General features: G+C 45.3%; 1 protein-coding gene across 1 annotated transcript in view; it reads right to left on the bottom strand.

Annotated features, from left to right (window-relative positions):
* Nucleotides 1-22,290, bottom strand: part of glra2 (glycine receptor alpha 2) — a 225,165-nt gene that overhangs the window by 46,532 nt on the left and 156,343 nt on the right. The window lies entirely within an intron of this gene.

Below are 22,290 nucleotides of genomic sequence, written 5' to 3'. Positions count from 1 at the left end.
TACATAGACACAACCAGAATATTCGAGGGAGATGAAAAGCCTTGTGGGTCAGTCACAAAAACCTTATGGTGGGGTACGAGCCAAACCATTGCGAGATGGCTCAAGCAGGTGCTAGAAACTGCTGGGATAAACACTAACATGTACAAATTTTATTCCACCAGGGCAGCATCCATGTCGACGGCTAAAGAATGGACATGCCTATACACCACATCCTGGCTACAGCAGGATGGTGGGAAGGGAAAAGACCGTTCAGAAATTTTATAATAAGCCGTTGGCAAAACCTGGTTTATTTGCAGTAAAGATTTACGAACTGCAAATATTTAATTTAAGCCCAGGGGAGCAACTTAATTCTTTGTTGTTATTGTTTAAAAAATACCATTGTGTTTTTCTACAAATAGACTCATTGGTTCATTACGATAACACTTCCTCCCTCAAGAACTTCGGCAGTGAGTGAAATGTAACTGTTACACGGTTTGAAATCACAGAGCTTTGAAATCTTCACGTAGTCACTCACGTGACTCCGAAGTAAAATAGTAAGATTAAACGAGAACTTACCAGTTTGAAGTTTGATCTGTATTTTATGAGGAGTTACGATGAGGGATTACGTGCCCTCCGCTCCCACCCTCATTATATGGATCAAACTAATAAATTGATGTCTCCTTATCTTTACTATGTTTACTTCAAAATAACTGTGTCTATCTGTGATTCCACACCGCTGCTTGGAAGTATGCCGCGCCTGCGCGCTGAGCGGGTTCTTCACGTAATCCCTCATCGTAACTCCTCATAAAATACAGATCAAACTTCAAACTGGTAAGTTCTCGTTTAATCTTACTATTATGTTCACTTCTTTTCTGAGTCAGTGTGACATGTGGGGAGGTCAGAACCCCGCGATGGACCGGGCAGTGTTCACAACTTTCTGCGGACTTCTTCGTTCCTGGGCATTCAAGTTGTCGAACCAGGCTGGGATGCAACCAGTCAACATGCTCTCCACTGTGTACCTGTAGAGGTTTAAGAGAATCCTCTCTGACATACCGAATCTCCACAATCTTCTCAGGAAGCAGAGCTGTTGATGGACTTTCTTTATAATTGCATCTGTGTGCTGGGTCCAGGAAAGATCTTCAGAGATATGCACGCCCAGGAATTTGTAGCTTGTTACTCTCTCCACCATTGATATAGGTAAGTTTGTGGGTCCTCATCCTTCCTCTTCTAAAGTTCTAAAGTTCATAATTAGTTCCTTGGTGTTACTGATATTGTGAGCCAGGTTGTTATGCTGGCACCATTTGGTCAGGCATACAGTCTTGAAGTCTTACAGCATGGAAACAGGCCCCTCAGCACAATCTGCTCATCTACACCTGCTTGGGTTTGGCCCATGTCCCTTTAAACCTGTCCTATCCATGCACCTGACTCAATGTTTCTTAAAGGTTGCAATAGTACTTGCCTCAACTACCTCTTCTAGCAGCATGTTCCATACACCTCCCACCCTTGGTGTGAAGAAGTTACCCTTCAGGTTCCTATTAAATCTTTCCTCCCTTCACCATCAATCTATATCGTCTGGTTTTGATTCCCCTACCCTTAGCAAGAGACTCTCTACCTGATCTATTCCTCTATAGACTATAGCTCTGCCTTTAACACCATCCAAGCTCTTCACCAAACACGTGGGACTTGGAGTCAGCACTCATCTCTGCAACTGGATCCTCAACTTCCTGACCAACAGACCCCAATCAGTGAGGATAAGGGACAAATCATCCTCTACAATAATCCTCACCACTGGTGCTCCACAAGGATGTGTTCTCAGCCCCTTCTTTACTCCTTGTACACCCACCACTGTGCAGCCTAGTACAAATCTAATTAAATATACAAATTTACAGATGACATCACTATTGTGGGCTGGATATCAAATAAAGATGAGACAGAATACAGGAAGGAGATTGAGTACCTTGTGTCCTGGTGTCATGACAACAACCTTTCTCTCAATGTCAGCAAGACAAAGGAGATAGTGATCGACTTCAGGAAGTGAAGCGGTTCACACACCCCAGTTTGCATTGCCGGCGCTGAAGTAGAGATGTTTGAAATCTTTAAATTCCTAGGAGTAAATATCACCAACAAATTCTCCTGGACCACCCATATTGAAGCAAAACCAAGAAAGCACACCAATGCCTCTGTTTCATTAGAAGGCTGAGGAAGCTCTGCATGTCCCCAACAACTCTCACCAACTTCTACAGATGCACCACAGAAAGCATTTTATCGGGATGCATCACAGCTTGGTTTGGGAACAGCTCCATCCAAGACCACAAGAAATGGCAGCGAATTGTGGACACAGCCCAGACCATCACGCAAACCAACCTCACTGACATTGATTCCATTTATACCTCACATTGCCTCGGCAAGGCCAGCAGTATAAGTAAGATCGAGTCGCATCCTGGCCACTCCTTCTTGTCCCCACTCCCATCGGGCAAAACACACACCTCCTGATTCAGGGACAGTTTCTTCTCAGCTGTTATCAGGCAATTGAACCATCCTGTCACAATCAGAGAGCAGTGCTGAACTATTATCTACCTCATTGGTGACCCTTGGACTATCTTTGGCCGGACTTTACTGGGTTTACCTTGCACTAAATGGTATTTCCTTATCATGTATCTGTACTGTAAATGGCTTGATTATTATCCATGTAAAACTTGCAACTTCAATGAACAAACAACTGCAGTTCACAAAAAGAGACGTAATTACGTAAAACAGGAACAGTTTAGGGGGATGCGGGCCAAAAGCAGGCAAATGAGACTAGCTTAAATGGAAAATCTTGTTTTGCATGGGTGAGTTGAGCCAAAGGGCCTGTTTCTGTGCCATATGACTCCATCTCCCAATATGGCACTAATCCAGCAATTACAGAATAATGAAAGGCATAGATAGAGTGGATGTGGGAAGGATGTTTCCACTGCTGGGAGAAACTAGGGCCAGAGGTCATAGCCTCAGAATTAAAGGGTGGTCTTTTCTAAAGGAGGTGAGGAGGAACTTCTTTAGTCAGAGGGTAGTTAATCTGTGCAACTCATTGCCGCAGAGGGCTGTGGAGGACAAGTCAGTGGATATTTTTAAGGCAGGGGTAGACAAATCTTTGGATAGAACGGATGTCAAGGGGTATGGGGAGAAGGCAGGAAAATGGGATTAGGATCCCTTCTTAACCCATGTTCTCCAGAGATGCTTCCTGAGCCACTGAGATGCCCCACAACTTTGCATCTTTCTTTTGTAAATCAGCATCTGAAGTTCATCGCATCTCTGTTCCAATGTTATTGTTTAATTGTCCACAGTTGGATGGGTTTAGTTCAGTTTCATTTATTATTATCACGTGTACCGAGGTAGAGAGAAATGTCTGTGAATGCAGGCTATCCAGTGAAATAAAAGACTATACATGGTTACAATCAAGCTGTCCACAGTGCACAGTTAAAGGATAAAGAGTACACCATTTAGTACAAGATGTGTAAGAAATGCTGCTGTTGAAATACAGATTGAAGAGTGAACTGATCGTGATGGATGTTAACAGATTTTCTTCTGGGCCCAGCTTCAGCACCATCATTGGATATTCGAGTGGGGGTGTCAAGCAGTATCTCCTGTTGGGATTGATGGTGTAGGGAGATGCAATCTCTCCCACATAAATACATTGCAAAGCTATTTTTATTGCTTGTGATGTACCCATACAATCAGTGATGCACAGGGGGCAACTTTCTCATCATCTTCTGCATAACCTGGTGCTCTGTACAATATTGAAAATTACAATGCATTTGTGAGTTGGATTTTTCATTAAAATCTGGATGGAACCATTAGGGGCTGTGAGAATTCATTTAAAACAGTGAAAACTATGAACTCTTTAGTCTGAGGGTGGTTACTCTGTGGAATTCTTTGGCACAGAAAGCTGTGAAGGCACAGCCAATGGATATATTTAAGGCAGAGATAGATAGATTCTTAGGTACACAAAAATGCTGGAGAAACTCAGCGGGTGCAGCAGCATCTATGGAGCGAAGGAAATGGGTAACGTTTCGGGCCGAAACCCTTCTTCAGACTGATAGGGGGTGGCAGGGAGAAGGAAGGGAAATAAAAGGGAGGAGGAGGAGCCAGAGGGCTGGGGGATGGGAGGAGACAGCTTGAGGGCTAAGGAAGGGGAGGAGACAGCAAGGGCTAACAAAATTGGGAGAATTCAATGTTCATGCCCGCCGGATGCAGGCTCCCCAAGCAGAATATGAGGTGCTGTTCCTCCAATTTCCGGTGTTGCTCACTCTGGCAATGGAGGAGACCCAGGACACAGAGGTCGGATTGGGAATGGGAGGGGGAGTTGAAGTGCTGAGCCACCGGGAGGTCAGTCAGGTTCTTGCGGACCGAGCGGAGGTGTTCGGCGAAACGATCGCCCAACCTCCGCTTAGTCTCACCGATGTAGATCAGCTGACATCTAGAGCAGCGGATGCAGTAGATGAGGTTGGAGGAGATACAGGTGAACCTCTGTCACACCTGGAACGACTGCTTGGGTCCTTGAATGGAGTCGAGGGGGGAGGTAAAGGGACAGGTGCTGCATTTCTTGCGGTTGCAACGGAAAGTGCCCGGGGAGGGGGTGATACGGGAGGGAAGGGAAGAATTGACAAGGGAGTTGCGGAGGGAGTGGTCTTTGCGGAAGGCAGACATGGGGGGAGATGGGAAGATGTGGCGAGTGGTGGGGTCACGTTGGAGGTGGCGGAAATGACGTAGGATTATTTGTTGTATTTGCCGGCTGGTGGGGTGAAAGGTGAGGACTAGGGGGACTCTGCCCTTGTTGCGAGTGCGGGGGTGGGGAGAGAGAGCAGTGTTGCGGGGTATGGAAGAGACACTGGTGCGAGCCTCATCTATGGTGGAGGAGGGGAATCCCCGTCCCCTGAAGAATGAGGATATTTCAGATGCCCTGGTGTGGAACGCCTCATCCTGGGAACAGATGCGACGTAGGCGGAGGAATTGGGAGTGGGGTATGGAGTCCTTACAGGAGGCAGGGTGGGAAGAAGTGTAGTCCAGATAGCCATGGGAGTCAGTGGGTTTGTAGTGGATGTCGGTCAGAAGTCTATCACCTGCGATGGAGATAGTGAGGTTAAGGAATGGTAGGGAAGTGTCGGAAATAGTCCAGGTGTATTTGAGTGCCGGATGGAAGTTGGTGGTGAAGTGGATGAAGTCAGTCAGTTGTGTGTGGGTGCAGGAGGTGGCCTCAAAGCAGTCATTGATGTAACGGAGGTAGTGGTCGGGGATGGGGCCCTGGTACGTATTGAACAAGGATTGTTCGACGTACCCGACAAAGAGGCAGGCATAGCTGGGGCCCATGCGTGTGCCCATAGCTACGCCTTGTGTTTGGAGGAAATGGGAGGAGTCAAACGCGAAGTTATTGAGGGTAAGGACCAGCTCCGCTAGGCGGAGGAGAGTGTCAGTGGCCGGGTATAGGTTGCTTCTCTGGTCGAGGAAGAACTGGAGGGCTTTGAGGCCATCCTGGTGGGGGATGGAGGTGTAGAGTGACTGGACGTCCATGGTGAAGATGAGGGGGTGAGGGCCTAGAGAATGGAATGTGCGGAGGCGGCGGAGAGTGTCTGAGGTGTCTTGAACATAGGTAGGAAGGGATTTGACCAAGGGGGATAGTATGGAGTCAAGGTATGTGGAGATGAATTCTTGATAGATTCTTGTTTAGTACGAGTATCAGGGGTTATGGGGGGGGGAGGGGGGAGAAGGCAGGAGAATGGGATTAGGAGGGAGAAATAAATCAGCCATGAGTGAGTTCTACTCCTCTCACTTATAAAGTTATGAAGCTTCCAACAGTTTAATTGTCAAGTTCCTCAAATGGCTCGATTATATTCAATATTTTCAAAATTTAAATCATTATAATATTTGGCAGTTAACGCCCTGACCCACAGTACGAGTTCATTCCAAGAGCTCTCCCGAGTTTGTCCTGATTCGAACTCGGAGATTTACGGTAATGGCCACTCGTAGGTACTCGGGGCTCTCGTGGACATTTTTCAACATGTCGAAAAATCTTCACGATTCTTCCCGTGCTTACCTGCCGTTAGCGAGTCTTCCCGAGTACCTGCTGGTAGCGTTCCGAGCTGCCAAGAGACATCCCCGAGCTCCGACGTACCCGCTACGTTCATTCTCCGTGCTTATCACGGGAGAGCTCTTGAATGAACTCGTACCGTGGGACAGGGCTATTACACAATGGGGATTGTTCATCAATAAGCTTTTGTCAGAATTTCATTCATTTATTTCACTAATGCAACCCAGAAATTATCTGGAGATAGTTACACAATACAATTCCATCTTGGTTCTGGGATATGAGTTAAAGTTGCGGGAAATGTTGGGGGAAGTTTCATTAAACTGTATAGAAATAGAGCCTATAAGCTGGCTATTTGTCTCAACTAATCCAAGTCATCATTTTTCACAAATGAAACTTTTTCCACTCTATCCGTATCTACTAGTAAAACCATCTATTCTCTCCCCTGCTGAAATTAATTCAGCAAGAGCATGATTCCCCTTAGAGTAGATGAATCGAGGACCAGAGGGCATAGGTTTAAGGTAAAGGGGAAAACATTTAATCAGAATCCGAGGGGTAACGTTTTCACACAAAGGGTGGTGGGTGGATGGAACAAGCTGAGGCTGGGACTATCTCAATGTTGGAGAAACAGTTAGATAGGGACATGGATAGGATTCCGGTAGGCGGCGCGACTCTCGTCAGCAGCGGCCTCTGCAGTCCGTCTGCGTTTTTATTATTTTATGTCTATGTTTCTATGTAGTTTTTGTTATTTTTGTTGGGGTATGTGTGTGGGGGGGTGGGGTGGTGTGGGGGGGGAGGGGGTAACTTTTAAATCTCTCCCTGCACGGGAGACCCGACCTTTTCTTTGTCGGGTCTCCGTTGTCGTTGGGGCTGCAACGAGGAGCGGCCTCCAACAGGAAGACCGGGGGCTGTGGTGCTGACTACTCACCTCACCGTCGCGGAGCTGGCCGAGTCCAGAGCGGGTGGAGCTGTGGTGGACGCTGCTGCGACCCGACCCCCGGAGATTCGGTGGCTGCAACTGCGGGTCTGGCGGACGGCACCGGGTGCCCGCGGGTCCCTGGAGGGAGACCGCTTTTCCGGGCTCCCGCAACGGCGACTTCTCCCGCCCGAGTTGCGGGGTTGAAGAGCTCCTGGAGCGGGGCCTTACACCTTCGCCCCGCGCGGCTTGGAATGGCTGCGGGACTCTGCGAGCGCGCGCCGGGGGCTCTAACACCAAGAACCCGGTGTGCGACCTTGCATCACCCGGCGTGGCTTTAATGGCCACGGGACAATTCGCCATCGCCCGCCGGGGGCTTTGACTTTGACTCTGACATCGGGGGGGGGGGGGGGGGGGGGAGTGCAGTGGAGAGAAAAGTTTTTTTGGCCTTCCATCACAGCAATGTGATGGATGTTTATGTAAATTATGTTGTGTCTTGGGTCTATTTGTTTGTAATGTATGGCTGCAGAAACGGCATTTCGTTTGGACCTCAAGGGGTCCAAATGACAATAAATTGAATTGTATTGTATTGTATTGTATAAGTTTGGAGGGATATGGGCCAAATGCAAGCATGGGGGCTAGTGTAGCTGGGACATGTTGGCCAGTGTTGGCAAATTGGGCCGAAGGGCCTGTTTCCACGCTGTATGACTCTGTGACTATGACTCTACTCACTCAATGTGGTAGCAAGTACCACTATCTTAATGCAATCTGGTTAAAACTATTTCTTCTGAATTCCCTGTCTGATTTTATTGTGGTCATTTTATGTTGATGGTATTTGGTTTTGCTTTTCGTCACTAACTATTAACACTTTCCACATAACCTTCTCCATCTAAACCTTTCCTAAGTTTAAAGGAATAATTTAGGTTATCCTTCAACTTTCTCTTTACTGGAGAAATGAGGCTCAGTGCTCCTGCTCCACATTCTCTTTTTAAAATAAGACCACCAAATCCTCACGGACGGTCACAGTTACGGTGCATACAGTGCCAGGAAACACCGGGGAGGTCTCCATTGTGTCCATGGTCGACGATGAGGCTTGCAAGGAATGTTGATGCTGGTTTAAAGCAAAGGTAGATACAAAAGGCTGGAGTAACTCAGCGGGACATGCAGCATCTCTGGAGAATAGGCATATGGGGATATGGGGAGAAGGCAGGAACGGGGTACTGATTGTGGATGATCAGTCATGAGCACGATGCTGGCTCAGAGGGCCGAATGGCCTACTGCTGTGCCTATTGTCTATTGTCTATTGTCTATAATAGTCGAGGACTTCGTCAAGGCCAGCTTGAAGAAATCACTTCCAAACTACCAGCAGCATGTCTGCAACACCAGAGGATCAAACCCCCCTCGGCCACTGCTATTCCACCATCAAAGATGCTTATCAGTCCATCCCTCATCCTCACTTTGGGAGATCAGACTACCTGGCTGTGGCCCTATCTGCCTGCAAATAGGCAGCAATTAGATACTCTTGGGGCTGACGAAATAAGGTACATGTGGAAAAAGCAGGAATGGGGTACTGATTTTGGATGATCAGCCATCATCATATTGAATGGCGGTGCTGGCTCAAAGGGCTGAATGGCCTACTCCTGCACCTATTTTCTATGTTTCTAATTGAAGAGCACAGTCCCAGCAATGAGGACTGCACAGAGCTGGTCAGAAGATCACCCAGGGACTGCTCAGAGTCAGTAGGCTAGGCAATGGACCTGAAAGAATATGCCACAGTGGTTTCCGACTTTGCAAGGATACGTGTGGGGGAATGTGTTCCCATGAAAACCCACTGAGTGTTCCCCAAACAGAAGCCTCAGATGAACCAGGAGGTCCACAATCTTCTGAGGACCAGATCTGGGCATTAAAGACTGGTGATGCATATAAGAGGTCCTGGAACAACCTTAATAAAGCCATCAAAAGGCTAAATAGGACCTTGGCTCTAAACTGAAGGATGAGTCGGATGTTCGACAACTAGGCAGGGCCTGCACGCCATCACTTACTACAAGGTAAAACAAAATTTCAGCTCAAGCGACAGCGAAGCATCACTCCTGATCAAGCTCAATGGGTTATATGCGTGGAAACAGGCCCTTTGGCCCAACTTACCCACACTGGTCAACATGTCCCAGTTACACTAGTCCCACCTGCCTGCGTTTGGTCCATAATCCTTCCAAACCTGTCCTATCCATGTACCTGTCCAACTGCTTCTTAAATGTTGGGATAGTCCCAGCCTCAACTACCTCCTCTGGCAGCTTGTTCCATACACCCACCACCCTTTGTGTGAAAAAGTTACCCCTCAGATTCCTATTAAATCTTTTCCCCTTCACCGTAAACCTATGTCCTCGATTCACCTACTCTGGGCAAGAGACTCTGTGCATCTTCCCAATCAAATCCTCTCATGAATTTATACACATCTAAAAGATCACCCCTCATCCAACGAATAGAGTTCCAGCCTACTCAACCTCTGCCTATAGCTCAGATTCTCTAGTCCTGGCAACATCATCGTAAATGTGCCTTTTCACATTACAATCTCAGTCACTGAGGCCGACACCAGAAGATCCTTTAAGGGGATGAACGGAAAGCATCTGGTCCTGATGGTGAGCACCTGGCCGCGTTCTCAAAACCTGCATGGACCAACTGGCTGGAGTATTTGCGGACATCTTCAACTTCTCATTACTGAAGTCTGAGGTTCCTACTACTTTAAAAGGACATCAATAATACTGGTGTCCAATATTAAGAGTATCCAATATAAGAGTAAGGTGGTCAAGAAGGAACTGCAGATGCTGGAAAATCGAAGGTACACAAAAATGCTGGAGAAACTCAGCGGGTGCAGCAGCATCTATGGAGCGAAGGAGATAGGTAACGTTTCGGGCCGAAACCCTTCTTCAGTCTGTGTACCTAAGAGTAAGGTGGCATGCCTCAAAGACGATCGACCAGTGACACTGATGTCAGTAGTGATGAAGTGTTTTGAGAAGATGGTTATAATGTACATCAACTCCTATATTCGCAAGAAACTGGACCCGGTACAATTTGCCTACCACCACAATAGATCCACTTGGAATGCAACCCTGCTGGTTCTTCACTCTGTAATGGACCACTCGGACAATAAAAACATATACATCAGTCTGTTGTTTATTGACTACACCTCGACATTCAACACTCCATCATCTGCCAGTCAAACCCCCTCATCTATCTGCACCTATCACCAGCCAACCTTTGCTTCACCCCCACCAGTCTTTTCCAGCTATCTCCCCCTACTCCTTCAGTGTGAATGAATGAATAAATAAGTTTATTGGCCAAGTATTCACATACAAGGAATTTGCCTTGATGCTCCGCCCACAAGTGACAACATGACATACAGTGACAGTTATGGATGACACATAAAACATTAAACATTAATAATAAAACACCATTGATCAAACATGTGAACCAAACAAAATACCAGATCAAAGGGAGGCTACAGATTTTTGGTTGTTGAGTAGAGTTATTACTCGTGGAAAAAAAGTTGTTTTTATGTCTGGCTGTGGCAGCTTTGACAGTCCGGAGTCGCCTTCCAGAGGGAAGTACTTCAAAGAATTTGTGGCCAGGGTGAGAGGGGTCAGAGATGATCTTACCCGCTCGCTTCCTGGCCCTTGCAGTGTACAATTTGTCAATAGAGGGAAGGTTGCAGTCAAGCTCAGCTGATCGGACGATTCGCTGCAGCCTCCAGGTGTCGTGCTTGGTGGCTGAGCCAAACCAGACCATGATGGAGAAGGTGAGAACAGACTCTATGATGGCCATATAGAATTGGACCATCATTGCCTGTGGCAGATTGTGCTTCCTCAGCTGCCGCAGGAAGTACATCCTCTGTTGTGCCTTTTTGACCGTGGAGTCGATGATAGCCCACTTAAGGTCCTTGGAGATGATGGTTCCCAGGAACTTAAGACTCCACAGACATGACTGTGGTGTTGTTGATGGTGAGTGGGGTGAGGGGAGGGGGAGCTCTCCAAAAGTCTACAATCAATTCCACTGCCTTAAGAGCATTGAGCTCCAGGTTGTTACGGAGGCACCAGGATGTCAGCTGTGTCACTTCCTGTCTGTTGGCAGATTCCTCCCATCTTGGATCAGTCCAATCAGGGTTGTGTCGGCCACAAACTTGAGAAGCTTGACAGAGGAATCAGTGGAGGTGCAGTCGTTGGTGTAGAGATAGTAGAGGAGAGGGGAGAGTACGCAGCCTTGCGGTGCTCATATGCTGAGGGTTTGTGGGTCTGAGATGTGCTTTCCCAGCTTCACATGCTGCTTCCTGTCTGTCAGGAAGCTGGTGATCCACCGACAGAGGGGTTCAGGCACAGTCAACTCGGAAGGTTTGGAATGTAGTAGCTCTGGCACAATGGTGTTGAATGCAGAGATAAAATCGACAAACAGAATCCTCGCATAGGTCCCCTGGTGGTCTAGGTGCTGGAGGATGAAGTGCAGGCCCAGGTTGACTGCTTCATCCACTGATCTATAACTGCAGAGGGTCCAGCAGGAGGTTCGTGATATTTTTCAGCTTGGCCAGCACAAGCCTTTCAAGGGTCTTTATGACTACAGAGGTCAGTGCGACAGGCCTGTAGTCTTTAAGACCAGTAATCCTTGCCTTTTTGGGTATAGGGACAATAGTGGAGACTTTGAAGCAGGCAGGGACAGTACAGTTTTGCAGGGACTGGTCAAAAGTGTCTGTGTAGACCGGTGCCAGTTGTTTGGCACAGAGCTTGAGAGTAGAGGGGGAAACATTGTCCGGTCCTGGAGATTTCTGGCTTTTCTGTCTTCTGAAAAGCCTCTCCACCTCCTTATAGGACAGAGAGGTCCTATAAGGAGAGATTGGATCCAAAATGTCACCCATTCCTTCTCTACAGAGATGCTGCCTGTCCTGCTATAAGCATCAGTGACCTCACGGGTACTCCACCATTTTATGTCTATCGTTGGATAGACTTGGATTGTTTTCTATGTGGAAGTTTGAGTGGGACCTGATTGAAGTATATCCAATTATGAGAGGCAAAGATAGGGGAGGCAGTTAGAACCCTTTTCCCTGGTTGGAAATATCAAATGATAAATAGCATATCTTTAAGGTGAGAGGGGCAAATTTTTAAGGAGACATGCGGGAGATGTTTTGTTCCAAAGGGTTGTGGGTGCCAGGTGTGGTGGTGGAGGCAGATATGATAGTGTGATTAAAGAGGCTTCTAGATAGGTACATGAATATGCTGGGAATGGAGAGATATGGTTGATGTGCAAGCAGATGAGTTTAGATTATCTTGGCATCATGTTTGGCAAAGACATTGTGGGCCGAAGGACCTGCTCTATGCTGTGCTATGTTTATTTTTGGGTACAGGTGGAAATATGCTTCATGCAAATAATATCGCCATTTGCAGCATGCTTCACACTAAGAAGTCATCAGATTGCTAATGTTGAATAACGAACAGTGAATGCCTGGTCATATATTTTAATTGGAAGTGGGTTGCAGCGTGTAGAATCGAATCCAGATGAAGTCTAAATTAGACTGAGTTGCGAAAAGAAGCATGAGATATACACCAAAATCCAAAATCTATTAATTGAGATTCCAATCGAAATCTCATTCCAGACGTCTGACATGAAACTAGTCGATAAAAGAAAGTGCTTCTCCATGAATAGGAAATGTTTTCTTTGCTGTACATCAGGGTCATTCAATGTAAGAACATCTCATCAATAACCTATCCAGCCAAATGAAGTCTGAAGAAGGGTCACGACCCAAAACGTCACCGATTCCTTTACTCCGGAGATGCTGCCTGACTCGCTGAGTTGCTCCAGCTTTTTGTGTCTATCTTCCATAGTGAAGGTATAACTTAAAAAATAATATCCCAAATAATATCCCAAGCAATAAATCTTCTCATTTGACAAGCTATTGCCATTCATTACAATCGTAAGTCTTTTGCAGGAATTGGAAAAATTAAACAATTAATATTCATTTATAAATCCCGAAACTGATCCATACTTGAAATATAATCATTGTTATTCTGTAAGAAACTCAACAACCAATGAGGCAAGGTCCTATAAAATGATAATTATCAATTAATCGATTCTATTGAGAAGTCTTGAGGTATTATGATCAGCCAAGGTGAACACCTGAATTCATCCTGAAATATCATTTGATCTGTAATATCTGGCAAGGGCCTTCAGCCCAACTTGCCCAAGCTGACCAACATGCCCTTTCTACACTAGTCCCACATGCCTGCGTTTGGCCCTTATCCTTCTTGGTTGCACCAACATGCCATCTGATGGTGCGGCATTCCCTCGATGTGGCACTGAAGTCTTAGACTAAAAGATTGCATCTGTACTGTAGGAGTACACTTGCCACCCACAATCTACTGACTCAGAGTGAGAGGAATACTAAGTGGTTTATTTGACGTGGTGAACTAGGCTTGTCATGTATTATGGCACTCAAGCTCAGCAGTGTGGCTCAGAATGAGCAATTATCTGAACGCAGGCTTCTACCAGAGAGCTACTGTATGCCTCCAAAGCCATCCATCAGTCATACACGACCCATGATTTATCATTCATTAACTAATTGTTTTCCCTGTCAGCAAACTGTACTCATCAAATCAGTGTTTTCTCTTGTAGTTAGCGTGGGTTGCGGAATTATACTATATGGGACCTTCCTGCCTTGTTAGTTTCTTTACACAGGGTTTTCAGCAGCTCAGCCAAGGTCGGCACGGTGGTGCAGTGGTAGAGCTTCTGCCTTGCCGCGCCAGGGGTCCAGGTTCGATCCTGACTTATGCTGCACGTCTGTACGGAGTTTGTACGTTCTCCCGTGACCTGCATGGGTTTTCTCTGAGCTCTTTTTTCCCCCCACACTCAAAAGACGTACAGGTTTGTAGGTTAATTGGCTTGGAATAAATGTAAAAATTGTCCCTGGTGTGTATAGGGTAGTGTTAATGTGCGGGGACCGTTGATCGGTGTGGACTTGGTGGGCTGAAGGGTGCAGCTGTATCTCTAAACTAAACTAAATGAAAAAGTTGCAACTTACACAATGGTGCAATAGTGCCATTCACTCCACTATTTCATCAGATGCACATTTGAAAGTGAGGCTTGCTCATGCTTGGAGAGGCATGACATTGTTACAAATGAAATCCCTTGCAGCTCTGCATTGCAAGCCTTTAATAGTATGGTTGAGGCCATATGATGTCCACTAACCCACAATTTCGCAAGCCCTGTGTTGTAAACTCTTGCTTTGGAAGTTAAAGAGTAGAGAGTCAAGAGTCAAGAGAGTTTATTGTCATGTGTCCCTGATAGGACAATGACATTCTTGCTTTGCTTCAGCACAACAGAACATAGAAACATAGAAACATAGAAAATAGGTGCAGGAGTAGGCCATTCGGCCCTTCGAGCCTGCATCGCCATTCAATATGATCATGGCTGATCATCCAACTCAGTATCCTGTACCTGCTTTCTCTCCATACTCCCTGATCCCTTTAACCACAAGGGCCAAAGGGCCACATAGTAGACAAGACTACAGAACAGATCAGTGTGTCCATATACCATTATATAAATATATACACACATGAATAAATAAACTGATAAAGTGCAAATAAACAGATAATGGGCTATTCATTTTCAGAGTTTTGTCCGAGCAAAGTTTAATAGCCTGATGGCTGTGGGGAAGTAGCTATTCCTGAACCTGGTCGTTGCAGTCTTCAGGCTCCTGTACCTTCTACCTGAAGGTAGCAGGGAGATGAGTGTGTGGCCAGGATGGTGAGGGTCCTTGATGATACTGCCAGCCTTTTTGAGGCAGCGACTGCGACAGATCCCCTCGATAGAAGGGAGGTCAGAGCCGATGATGGACTGGGCAGTGTTTACTACTTTTTGTAGTCTTTTCCGCTCAAGTTGCCGAACCAAGCCACGATGCAACCGGTCAGCATGCTCTCTACTGTGCACCTGTAGAAGTTAGAGCGAGTCCTCCTTGACAAACCGACTCTCCTTAATCTTCTCAGAAATAATTGCATCAGTGTTCACAGACCAGGAAAGATCTTCAGAGATGTGCACGCCCAGGAATTTGAAGCTCTTGACCCTTTCAATCATCGACCCGTTGATCTGGGTGACTCATGAATAAGTTAACATTTTGCCAGTCAGAAGGATGAGACTTAAAATTCAAAAGTCTAATCTAGAGTGTCCAAGGCACTTAGAAATGGTAACTCTGAAAAACGTGTTAAACCATTGATTGGAGAGAGAAATCCACATTCAAGCAATTATTTCTTTCCATTGTACATACAGTCTAGTCAATGAGTCATAGTCGTAAAGCACAGAAACAGGCCATTTGGCTCAAGCCATGATAAGCCATGACCTCATTGAATGGCGATGCTGGCTCGAAGGGCCGAATGGCCTACTCCTGCATCTATTGTCTATTGTCTATTGTCCATGCTGACCAAGATAATCAGTCTGCCCACATTTGGCCTATATCTCTCTAAACTTTCCAATCCATGTACCTGTCCAATTGTCTTTCAAATGTTGCAATTGTACCTGTCTCTTTTATTCTTCTCCGTGGATTGTCACCTTGTCGTGGTGGGGAAGCTAGTGTGGTCCTGAGATCCTGGGAGCGATGCCGTCTGGAGCTATGCTCCTCGTAGGGCCACCCATGGCGGTAAGGTCGAGGGGGAGGTCTCTGACAAAGAGCAATCCAACCAAGACCTCAACAGTGGAGCGGGTGGAGGACGATAGCTGACCTTAGTGAAGCGTCACCACAGCTGGGAAAGCGGATGAAGGCTGCAGCAGAAAAGGATCTCCGGTCGCCGTGGACTCCATACCACTGGATCCTGACCCAGACCTGTCAAGGACAGTGTGGTGGCTGTCTGTGCACCAGTCTCCTCACGTTAAACAAGTCACGCACAGGTGTCCTCCAACCCTGGAAACATCCATGGTCAGCCATGACCGAGAGGGGCCTAAGAAGACCTGCCTCTGGCAGCTCATTCCATATGCCCATCACCCTTTCTGTGAAGAAAATTGCCCCCAAAGATCCTATAAATCATTCTCCTCTCACTTTAAACATATATCCTTTGGTTCTTGATTCCCCTAACTGGATAAAAATACTTATGGCACAGTTGCAGAGCAGCACCTCACAAAGTCTAAGAAAATGACACCATCCACTTCAAAGGACGATGACCCAATTTCACTTCCCTTGTGTCAGCCACACTGAGGAGATCAGATTGTTCTGCCAGCTCTATGTTTAGAGTCAGAGACTCAAGAGTCATACAGCGGGGAAACAGGCCCTTCGGCTCAACTTACCCACGCCGACCAACATGCCCATCTACACTCGTCCCACATGCCTGCATTTGGTCCATAATCCTCTAAATCTAGCCTATCCATGTACCTGTCCAAATATTTCTTAAATGTTACAATAGTCCATGCGTCAACTAATTCATCCAGCAGATCGTTTCATACACCCATCATCTTTTGTGCAAAAAAGTTACCCCTCAGGTTCCTATTAAATCTTGCCCCCCTCACCGTAAACCTATTTCAATTTGTTCTTGATTGCCCTACCCTGGGCAAATGACTTTGTGCATTCACCCGATCAATTCCTCTCATGATTTTGGACACCTCTACTAGATTACAATTATTACAGAACCAATAAATCTACAAGCCTGTATGTCTTTGGAGTGTGGGATGAAACCGGAGATCCCGGAGAAAACCCACGCAGGTCACGGGGAGAACACATAAAGTCATCCCTCATCCTCCGGCATTCCAAGTAATAAAGTAATCAAGTCCTAGACTGCTCAACCTTTCCCTATAGCTCAGCCCCCTCGAGCCCTGGCAACATTCTTGTAAATCTCTGCACCCTTGATAGGCACAAAAAGCTGGAAAAACTCAGCAGGTCAGACAGCATCTCAGGAGAAAAGAAATAGGTGATGTTTTGGGTCAAGACCCTTCTTCAGACCTTTCCAGCTTGACAGCATAATTCCAAGAACATGACGACCAAAACTGTACATAGTACCCTAAATGTGGCCTCACCAACGTCTTATACAACTGTAATATGACCTCCCAACTTCTATACTCAATACTCTGAATGATGACGGCCAATAAGATGAAAGGCCAACATTACTGTTCTGAAAGTGGCTAGAGAATTGTTGAATGAGAAAGCAGTCTGTAGAATGTACATTATTGGGTTCCATGAAGTGGTACCTGTCAATTGAGTACTATCTATTAATCAGGATTATTAGAGACAGAAGTTCTACATGAGGAAAAAGGACAACAAATCTCTGGTGGTCAAGTCAAGTCAAGTCTAGTTTATTCGTCACATACACATACGAGATGTGCTTAACGTTAAAATAGATTATTCTATAAAGGAGTTTATATTAAGAATCCATTTGATCAAATATCGTCCTGATATTCCTCAACAAGACACAGGTCTTTATGCAACAATAGGTCGAGTTGATAAAGTGCTGCATGTGAGGCTGCTAAAGATGCGAGCTTGGATAGAAGATTGTCTGGATGGTAGATGGCAAAGAGCGGGAATAAAGGAGGATTTTTGAGCTTGGCTGCTGGTGACTACTGGAGATCTGCAGGGGTCGGTGATGGTTCTGCTACTTTTCACATTGTACATTAATGTTTTGGATGTTGGAATTGATGGCATTGTGGCCAATTTGTGAATGATATGAAGGCTGATAGTGATAGTGTAGACAAAGCAGAAGTCTGCAGAAGGACTTGGAAAGGCTTGGAGGGTGGGCAAAGAAGCGGCAGTTGGATTACAGCGTAGTGAAGTGTGCGGCCATGTGGTTTGGTAGTAGGAATAAAGGCATAGACTGCTTTCTAAACGGGGAAAGGATCCAGAAATCGGAGGTGTAAAGGGACTTGGGAGTGCTGGTACAGGATTCCCAAAAGGTGTGAAGAAAGGTCTCAACCCAAAACGTCACCCATTCCTTCTCTCCAGAGATGCTGCCTGCCCCGCTGAGTTACTCCATCATTTTGTGTCGACCTTTGATTTAATCCAGCATCTGCAGTTCTTTCCTACACAGGTTAATTTGCAAGTTGGTGGTAGTCAGGAAGGTAAATGCAATGTTAGCATTAATTTTGAGAGGGCGAGTGTATAAAGGCAGGGATCTAATGCTGTGGCTTTATAAGGCACTGGCCAGACTGCATTTGAAGTATTGTGTGCAGTTTTGGGCCCTGTATCCGAGGAAGGATGTGCTGGCATTGGAGAGGGCCCAGAGGAGGTTTACGGAGATGATCCCAGGGATAATTGGGTTAACATATATTGAGCGTTTGACAGCTCTGGGCCTGTGACTCCTCACTGGAGTTTAGAAGGATGATGGTACCTCATTGGAACTTACCGAATAATGAAAGGCCTGGATAGAGTGGATATGCAGAGGAGGTTTCCACTAGTGGAAGAGTCTAGAACCAGAGTGGGCAGCATCAAAATAAAAGGACGTACCTTTAGAAAGGAGATGAGGAGGAATTTCTTTAGCCAGAGGGTCGTGAATCTGTGGAATTTATTGCCAAAGACGGCTGTGGAGGCCAAACCTTTGGTATTTTTAAAATGGAGATTAACAGATACTTGATTAATAAAGATGTCAACAGTCACAGGGAGAAGGATTGAGAGGGAAAGGTAAATCAGCCATGATTGAATGGTGGAGTAGACACGATGGGCCTAATAATTCTGCTCCTATGACTTATTAACATGACTTTATAAACATGCTGGATTTTTGTCAGTTCTGCACAACTGGAACATCTGTCTTGAGAACAATGTTCTACGCACTTCGCAAATAGCAATATAATCCTCACTGGAAATGAAACAATAATAATTCTGGCTCACAGTAATGCTCAGATCCATAATGTGTTTAGTGGTATGTTAACTGCTTCAAAATTGTTGATCTGGTTTTAATTATGAAAAATCTTCCCGAACCATGTTTGATTAATGTTTTTAATATTTGTTGAATATTGCTAGCGTGAGGAAAGAATATCATTGCAATGCTAAGAATAGCATCGGAAGTTTCGGAATGACATTTCTCCTGTTGCCTTTATTACATGCCTCACATTTGATGTCCTATTCTGTGGTTTTAATTGCCTTATGTTCTTGGGTTTTTATATAAGCAACACATTTCGCTTTGTCCTTTGCTCCTCAATGAATCTGAAGGATGTTGATGAGGTCTAAATTACAACCAATGGTTGGAGAACAAGCTGATTGGAATCTAAAACGGTGCTGTCGGTAGCAACAATTTAAAGGTTTCGTTAAAACACTAGATTCAAAAGAAGCAACGCTTTGACTATGAAAGGCTTCTGAACGATTCTGACGTGAACTATGAGACCATTTTTGATCCAGGGGAAAATTTTCAATGAGTGTATCACACATTAATTGTGCATGTAAAATTTAAGAATAATGGGCCTGTCCCACTTAGGCGATTTTTCAGGCAACTGCCGGAGACTGAAGTCGCTGGCAGTCGCCTGAAAAACTGGCGACTGCAACGGCGACTGTCAGAGTGGAACACACACACACCTTGTTTCCTTCACCAGCCTGTTATGCAGGCGGGGGACAGGGCAAGCGGGGGGAGCGCTGTCTGAGTGAAATTCACACGGTGCAAAGCCAATATGATAGACACACACACGCGATGAACAGGAAGGTTTGCGCTGTAATTAAGACGGTGAAAGCACAGTGTATAGGAAGGGTCACGTAAGTCCATTAAAAGAGGGGGCGGGGAGAGGGGGGGAGGGGGAGAAGGGGGGAGACAATTTTTAAGAAGGCAGAGGTACACGGCTGTGAAGCTCGGCGGACATTAACATTACCGGTTGGTTATCCTTGGTTCCGAAAACTACTGCTTATGTTTTTTTTTTCCCAAGGAGGCAATGAAATTCACCGGTCAACACCGACTACACCCTACGATAACCTAGGACAACCTTCGACCTCCTGGCAACCCACTACCACTGCACCTACGGCACGAGAATTCTCACTACTCTCCATGGCGGCTTCATTCTGGTCGCCGCTAATTTTTCAACAAGCAGCACAAATATTAAACCCTAGTTCAATTATGTTCTGGTATGGTGTAGCACGAAACAATGAAACAAGTCAAAAGTGGATGATTCATTGTTTTTTTCTCTAACATTGCTAAAGCCTGATCTAATTCCTGGGAAAAATAAAGTGGTTTCATTACGTGTAGGAAAGAACTGCAGATCCTGGTTTACACCGGAAGATGACACAAAATGCTGGAGTAACTCAGTAAGACAGGCAGTGTCTCAGGAGAGAAGAAATGTGTGATATTTCGGGTCGAGACTGAAGAACGTCAACCATTCCTTCTCTCCAGAGATGCTGCCTGCCCCATTGTGTTACTCCAGCATTTTGTGTCTATTTGTGGTTTTATTATTACAGATTTTAAGGCAAGTGAAAAATCAATGTAACCTTCCTCCCCAAAATAAACTTGTTCACATAATTTGACAACATTTGACAATTTACATAGAGCATCTGATCCAAAATCCAAGACCAATTGTTATCTATTCGAAACATTGAACACTAATGAATAGCACAGTCCTCCACAGCTTATGATGCCAGATTTGTGAACAAGCATTCTGACGACTGGCTGGATGGATGTGGTTGCAGCCAGCTTCTAATGTGGGGGAAATTCAGTCTGTTTACAAACAATTCAGAACGGAACTTAGTTGTGACCCGCGGAGAAACTTTATACCACGTCCATATTGTCATATTTATCTAACAGTGCACCTGATCTAAATAATAAGTAAAATAATCTATAATCAGGCATGTGATTTTTGTGTAGCATGGATGAACGCATGTATTTTTTTTAACAAAATTTGCTCTGGTATTTTACTTAATTAACATGTTTAATCAATAATGTTTTATTATTAATGTTTAATGTTTTATGTGCCATTCCTGCGGGCGGAGCACCAAGGCAAATTCCTTGTATGTGAATACTTGGCCAATAAACTTATTTATTCATTCATTCATTCATTCATTCATTCGTTCATTCAAATATTCTGAAAATTGGTTAGATTGTAATGCCTGATTTTAATCTAGTTTGAACATAGAATGTAGAACAGCACAGGATGCACAGCGCAGGACAATGTTTGCCAACATGATGCAATGTTAAACCGATCTCATCTGCCTGTACATGATTCATATGAATTAATCATATTCGTATTCCTTCCACTTCTATGTGCCTATCTAAAAGGCTCCAAAATGCCACTATTGTATTGCCCCCGCCATCACCATTGGCAATGTGTTTCAGTCCCCTTCTACTCTCTGCATAGAAAACTTGCCCCGCACATCTTCATTAAACTTTCCCCTCTCACCTTCTCGCTATGCCCTCTAACGCTGGACATTTTCACCCGAGGGAAAAGGTGCCGACTTGCCTCTTATTATTTTATATCTTTCTATCGAGTCTCCATTCAACCCTCTGATGTTCCAGAGAAAACAATCCAAGTCTATCCAACTCCTCCTTGCAGCTGAAACCTTCTAATCCGGGCAGCAGACCCCGCAGTCTCCTCTCTTGCCTCCCTCAATAACCTGGGATAGATCCCATCAGGTCCTGGAGACTTATCCACCTTGATGCTTTTCAAGAGCTTCAGCACCACCTCCGTCTTGACCTCAAACTAGACAAACTTCTCTACGCTGATCTTGCTGACCTCCAAGTACTACTCCTTGGGAAATACAGACAAGAAGTATTCAATTAGCACCGACCCTAGATCCGAGGATAGATATCCTCCTTTATCCATGAGTAGTCCTACCTTCTCCGTGGTTACCAGCTTGTTTGTAACACACGTATAAAAAGCCTTGAGATTTTCCTTACTCCATCTTGCCAAATGACAAGACGGATTAAGGCAGTTTGGCCGATCTAATCGCCTGCTTGAGTTCTTTCCTACTTACTTTATACTACTCACAAGCCCTGTCTGGTGTCACCTTCTTAAACCTAACATATGCTTCCTATTTCTTTCAGACCAAGTTTACAACCCCTTTGGTCATCCATGGTCCCCTTAGCTTGCCATCCTTATTTATCACATTTTCAGGTTTATAGAATAACAATGAATAACCATGCAATGTGGCATTTTCATGCAAACGGCTGAAATTTGTTCAAATTCTTTTGTGTTGCATTTTCAAATCGAAGGGCATTGCATTCTGATAAATCATCCTATTGCATTGTGAGAAAGCATGGCATTGCATTCTGATAAAGGAGGTTAATTGGCTTCTGTAAAATTGTAAATGGTCCCCAGTGTGTAGGACAGAACGAGTGTATGGGCGATCACTGGTCGGCTCGGACTCGATGGGTCGAAGGGCCTGATTCCATCTGCATATCTAACGTCTAAGTCAGGG

This window comes from Amblyraja radiata, chromosome 14 (assembly GCF_010909765.2).
Source record: "Amblyraja radiata isolate CabotCenter1 chromosome 14, sAmbRad1.1.pri, whole genome shotgun sequence".
NCBI lineage: Eukaryota > Metazoa > Chordata > Chondrichthyes > Rajiformes > Rajidae > Amblyraja > Amblyraja radiata.
Note: the sequence above shows the minus strand (reverse complement) of the source record. Positions and strands in the feature narration are given on the sequence as shown.